The sequence below is a fragment of the Colossoma macropomum genome, unplaced genomic scaffold (genome assembly GCF_904425465.1).
Source record: "Colossoma macropomum unplaced genomic scaffold, Colossoma_macropomum, whole genome shotgun sequence".
NCBI lineage: Eukaryota > Metazoa > Chordata > Actinopteri > Characiformes > Serrasalmidae > Colossoma > Colossoma macropomum.
The window spans coordinates 45,987,951-45,994,954 of record NW_023494789.1 but is presented as its reverse complement, the minus strand read 5'-3'; positions in this window follow the sequence as shown (position 1 = coordinate 45,994,954).

The window sequence follows — 7,004 nt, the reverse complement described above, 5'->3', positions numbered from 1 at the left end:
CCTCTGGTCAAACTACCTACAAAATTATTATACTCCTGATATTAATAGTAGTAGTAGTAGTAGTAGTAGTAGTAGTAGTAGTTAGGAGTCCATGAAAAACTTCAGTGTAGAGTCTTCAAACCTTGTCCTATTCCTAACCCTACCTCTGATCGTAAATTTAAACTTTATCCCAATGCTAACCACAAATCTCTTCTTAAAATCAATCCAAAACCCAATACCAACCCTAATTTTGGACCTACATTTAACCATTTTTCTAACCCTAGCTCTGGCCTTAAGTTTAACACTCGTCCAATAACTAACCCTCCCTCTGATCGTAAATTTAAACTTTTCCCAAAACTAACCACATAATCTCATCTCAAAATCAATCCAAAACCTTATGCCAACCCTCATTTTGGACCTACATTTAAGAATCTTCCTAAACCTAACTCTGGCCTTGAATTTAACCCTTGTCATATAAATAACCCTCTGAACCTAAATTTAAGTCTTGTCACAATACTAACCACAAATCTCTTCTTAAAAACAATCCAAAAAATAATCCCAACCCTCATTTTAGACCTACATTTAACCATTTTCCTAAACCTAACCCTAGCTCTGGCCTTGACTTTAACCCTAGAACTATACCTAGCCCTACCTCAGATCCTAAATTTAAACCATGTCCCAATACTAACCACAAATCTCTTCTTAAAATCAATCCAAAAATAATCCCAACCCTCATTTTAGACCTACATTTAACCATTTTCCTAACCGTAACCCTACCTCTGGCCTTTATTTTAACCCTTGTCATATACATTTATGACATTTCCCAAACCTAACCGTAGCTCTGGCCTTACGTTTAATGCTTGTCCTATGCCTAACCCTACCTCTGATCATGAATTTAAATTTTGTCCCAATACTAACCACAAATCTCTTCTTAAAATCAATCCAAAAATAATCCCAACCCTCATTTTAGACCTGCATTTAACCATTTTCCTAACCGTAACCCTACCTCTGGCCTTTATTTTAACCCTTGTCATATACATTTATGACATTTCCCAAACCTAACCGTAGCTCTGGCCTTACGTTTAATGCTTGTCCTATGCCTAACCCTACCTCTGATCATGAATTTAAATTTTGTCCCAATACTAACCACAAATCTCTTCTTAAAATCAATCCAAAAATAATCCCAACCCTCATTTTAGACCTACATTTAACCATTTTCCTAACCGTAACCCTACCTCTGGCCTTTATTTTAACCCTTGTCATATACATTTATGACATTTCCCAAACCTAACCGTAGCTCTGGCCTTACGTTTAATGCTTGTCCTATGCCTAACCCTACCTCTGATCATGAATTTAAATTTTGTCCCAATACTAACCACAAATCTCTTCTTAAAATCAATCCAAAAATAATCCCAACCCTCATTTTAGACCTACATTTAACCATTTTCCTAACCGTAACCCTACCTCTGGCCTTTATTTTAACCCTTGTCATATACATTTATGACATTTCCCAAACCTAACCGTAGCTCTGGCCTTACGTTTAATGCTTGTCCTATGCCTAACCCTACCTCTGATCATGAATTTAAATTTTGTCCCAATACTAACCACAAATCTCTTCTTAAAATCAATCCAAAAATAATCCCAACCCTCATTTTAGACCTGCATTTAACCATTTTCCTAACCGTAACCCTACCTCTGGCCTTTATTTTAACCCTTGTCATATACATTTATGACATTTCCCAAACCTAACCGTAGCTCTGGCCTTACGTTTAATGCTTGTCCTATGCCTAACCCTACCTCTGATCATGAATTTAAATTTTGTCCCAATACTAACCACAAATCTCTTCTTAAAATCAATCCAAAAATAATCCCAACCCTCATTTTAGACCTACATTTAACCATTTTCCTAACCGTAACCCTACCTCTGGCCTTTATTTTAACCCTTGTCATATACATTTATGACATTTCCCAAACCTAACCGTAGCTCTGGCCTTACGTTTAATGCTTGTCCTATGCCTAACCCTACCTCTGATCATGAATTTAAATTTTGTCCCAATACTAACCACAAATCTCTTCTTAAAATCAATCCAAAAATAATCCCAACCCTCATTTTAGACCTACATTTAACCATTTTCCTAACCGTAACCCTACCTCTGGCCTTTATTTTAACCCTTGTCATATACATTTATGACATTTCCCAAACCTAACCGTAGCTCTGGCCTTACGTTTAATGCTTGTCCTATGCCTAACCCTACCTCTGATCATGAATTTAAATTTTGTCCCAATACTAACCACAAATCTCTTCTTAAAATCAATCCAAAAATAATCCCAACCCTCATTTTAGACCTACATTTAACCATTTTCCTAACCGTAACCCTACCTCTGGCCTTTATTTTAACCCTTGTCATATACATTTATGACATTTCCCAAACCTAACCGTAGCTCTGGCCTTACGTTTAATGCTTGTCCTATGCCTAACCCTACCTCTGATCATGAATTTAAATTTTGTCCCAATACTAACCACAAATCTCTTCTTAAAATCAATCCAAAAATAATCCCAACCCTCATTTTAGACCTACATTTAACCATTTTCCTAACCGTAACCCTACCTCTGGCCTTTATTTTAACCCTTGTCATATACATTTATGACATTTCCCAAACCTAACCGTAGCTCTGGCCTTACGTTTAATGCTTGTCCTATGCCTAACCCTACCTCTGATCATGAATTTAAATTTTGTCCCAATACTAACCACAAATCTCTTCTTAAAATCAATCCAAAAATAATCCCAACCCTCATTTTAGACCTACATTTAACCATTTTCCTAACCGTAACCCTACCTCTGGCCTTTATTTTAACCCTTGTCATATACATTTATGACATTTCCCAAACCTAACCGTAGCTCTGGCCTTACGTTTAATGCTTGTCCTATGCCTAACCCTACCTCTGATCATGAATTTAAATTTTGTCCCAATACTAACCACAAATCTCTTCTTAAAATCAATCCAAAACCTAATCCCAACCCTCATTTTGGACCTAGATTTAACAATTGTCCTACGACTAACTCTAGCTCTGGCCTTAAGCTTAACCTATCTCCTTTACCTAACCCTAGCTCTGGCCTTAAGTGTAACCTTTGTCCTGTTACTAACCAACAATGGAGTGGCTCAGGTAACGTAACCTATTTCACAGTTTAAACGGGTATGAGGGGGTGACTGAGGGCGCTCCCTGGGAAGCAATTCGAAATTTAAGGACCAAAAGAGTCTATAGGTTAACTTAGCCTAACCAGCACATCTAAAAGAGAATTCTTATCAAGTAAAATAGCGTCGAAATTTGACTGCACAAATGAAAGATAGCCTTACTTTGGAGTCGGGAACCCGGACTACTGGTCCTCTGAGATGGGTCGCCTGAGACCCGGCGGGAGCTCACACGCTGACGTTCCGTCGCTGGACCGGGAGGCTCGGTGGGGCTTCGCACAGGCGATGCACCGCGGTCGATGACCAGCTCAAGGCGGCTCGACTACCCGATGATGGAGCTTGGAATCTGGGTGGTCGCTCGGTGTTGACCCGCTCGGCGGTTGAGGTGTAGACCAGGAAGGGATTCCGGATCCTGGCTTGCTTCTTGAGGCTGTAGCCTACAGCGAGGCGGCCCTTCGGGTCAATCTGCCTGCAGATTGAGGTGTGGCTCGAAGGGAATCTCAGGTCTGCCGTCCCGGATTGCCTTGACTCAAGGTGGCTATGATGGATACAGTCAAATTTCGAGACTATTAACCTAAACAACTACTTATCTTCGTCAGAGCTGAAACTTGAAGAAATTCCTTACTTGGCCACGTAAAGGAATCTTCACTTTCCTCTCTAAGGTTGGGTTACTTACAGGTACAAACAAAGACACTACACAGACGACACGAACTTTCAGATCTGATATAAGCGTTCTAAATTCTAATTTCCTAACCGCGGTTGGCATGGACTTGGCAGTTGCTAATTCTTTGGAACGCGAGCTCGAACTGACTAAAGTTGGACTGCGCGCCGGTTTTGCCCGACTGTTGGCCCTTCCCTTCAGGGGTGGAGCAGAGGTGTTGATAGGTTCTCTCACCTAACGGATAATTAGCTATTCCTAATTCTTGGTCCTGATTGGTGGGGGTTTTTCCGTGCGCCCTACCAGGGAACTCCCTCCTTTGTTCCTTCTAGGTTTAAAAGTTTAATTCGATTAAACAAAACAGTTTTCGGATCAATTAGGTTACTAAAATCCATAACCTGCAAATCTAACGTTTTAGGTATCTACGTGTAGTTTCTACCCACATTATCTGAGAACAACTATGGCAAAGGCAGAAACAATTATATAGATAATCCTTGGGTGTCTTTCCGTTGCAGGAACTTCCAACACAGTAAAATCATTACTTCAAATGACTATATCAAGTAAATGAGAAGAGTAACAATATAGAGGGCTAAATAAAATAAGTGACAAGAAAACCTAGGTGCATAGTGGTCTAAAATCACTACTTTAAATGGTTATTTCGGTAACTTCAGACATTTATCCCACACATTCCTAACGTCTGACAAAGAAAGGATGAATACACTTTAAGTAACTGAGTATACAAATACAAGCATCATCACTCGTGAGGTTAGATAAAGTTGATAGTCGAGCATGCATATCAATGAGTTTTCCTGGGATCCTTTGTGCGTAACAGTCCTTAGGTGGTGGCGTGGTAATCCTCGTTTTCACCCCTTGGGGGTGCTGTGGGTCCATGCTTGAGATCCTCAGGGAATTTAGGAAACTGAAATCTCCAGTCCAGGTCGTCGTATCAGTCCCGTTCTTGGTATGTCTAGTTTAGTTGAAAAGAGATCTAACGAATGGTTACAGTTTGGGTTGGATGTATACATTAGAAATGTACTTTCTGTTACTTTGAGTTGTTCACAGGATTTTGGTGAGCCTTGCAGCTGCATTCCAATGAGGGGTCCTGTTGCCCCTGGGTCAAGAGAGAGAGAGGGGTGCTGTTCCTTGATTCAGCCGTAAATCGACTGATTTTGGGAGTTGGGGGTGATAAGTGACAGATTTACACCTCCAGCTCCAGACTCGCTGGAGCCAAAAGGCTTTTAGCTTTTGGTTGTTGATGAGTTTAAGTAAACATTCAACTTGAGGTCATGTTTCGGCCAGTGTTCGTTTCAGCCAGTGTTCGCTACAACAGCAATACAAAATATACAATCTGGCAATTAGGGAACGGATTTCTAACAAAGTGATGGGAAAATTTTAGACAGGAGATGATCTTGTCAGCAATTCACTATCTGGCCACCAGAGATAGGTGCTATCTCTGGTGCACCTCACTATCTGCACCTCATCATCTCCCTAATCAGTCACACCTTAAATACTCCTCCAATTCAGCCATTTGGTGTGAAGTATTGCCAGTTCTTTCGAGTCTGTCTACTGAGTGTTTGTTTGTCTGTCTTTCTGGTGTTTTGATCTTCTGCCTGACCTCTTGGAATCTGCTTTTGCTTTTTGTCCCCTTTGCTCTGTCTGCCTGGCCTTTTGGACTGATTCTCTGTTACGACCTTTTTGCTTTGCCTTTTGTACTATGAGTTTTAGACTGCCCTGTTGTTTATAAATCTGCACATGGATCCTTCACAAGTGTCTGCTTTGTCACAGAATACTTCACCTCCATCGGATCCAGTTTTTTAGCAAAACAAAAGCTACACAATTACCCCCTCATCATCCCTGTGACTGTGCTATAGAACTGCTGCCAGGTACCACCCCTCCTAAGAGCCAAGTCTTCCCCCTTTCCATTCCTGAAACTGTTTTCATGGAAGAATACATTCAGGAAGCACTAGAAAGAGGGTACATCTGTCCCTCTACGTACCCAGCCACAGCAGGGTTTTTTTATTGAGAAAAATGATGGTGGGTTGTGGCCATTCATCGATTACTGGGGCTTCAATGCTATTACTGTAAAATACAGTTACCCTCCCCCTTTAGTGCCTTCCACCTTAGAACAAGTTCATCAAGCCACAATCTTTACTAAAATGGATCTCCATAGTGCCTATAATTTAATCTGAATTCGCGAAGGAGATGAATGTAAAACAGCTTTTGTCACTACAAGTGGGCACTGTGAGTAGATGGTAATGTCTTACGGTCTGGTAAATGCCCCTTCCATGTTCCAATCATTCATCAATGAAGTACTTCATGACATGATTAACCGATGTGTCATTTTATATATAGATGACATCCTAATCTATTCAAAAAGAACACGTTGCTCATGCCAGACACATCTTGAAACAATTGCAAGAGCATCAGCTGTTTGTAAAGCTTGAGAAATGTGAGTTCCACAGATCCATGATTTCCTTTCTGGGCTATATCATCAGTGCTCAAGGGGCTCAGATGGACAATCACAAAGTGAAAGCTGTTACAGACTGGCCAACCTCACGGTACACCTGTGAAAATGTATCCACGTGCATTCTACTCCAGAAAACTCACTCCCACAGAGCAAAACTATGATGTTGGTAATACAAAGTTATTAGCAGTTAAGGCATCATCCCCCTCCTGTAAGGTGTCCTTAAGGTGGGAAGTCATGGACCAAATATGACTGGCACATCATCCCCAATCTAATGGTCAAATGGAAAGACTCAACCAGGAAACTGGCAGGTTTCTATGTTCATATTGCAGCAACTCCCAATATGACTGGAGCTGTTATTTACCCTGGACAGAATATGCACAAAATTCATTAACCCATACTTCCACAGGCCTAACCCTATTTCACTGTGTCCTAGGGTACCAACCTACTCTGTTTCCCTGGTCTGGAGAGCCATCTGAAGTTCCAGCTGTAGACGACTGGATGACAAGGAGTGAGCAAACATCGGAGGAAGCTCATGTTCGTCTACATCCAAGCAGACCATTATTGCAGAGAAGGATCAACATATGAAGTAGGTCACAGGGTATGATTGTCCACCAAGGATTTGAAATTGACATTGCCATGGAAGAAACCATGTAAGTCCCAGGTATATAGGGCCCTTTAAGATTGTCAGAAGAATTAATCCTGTTTCTT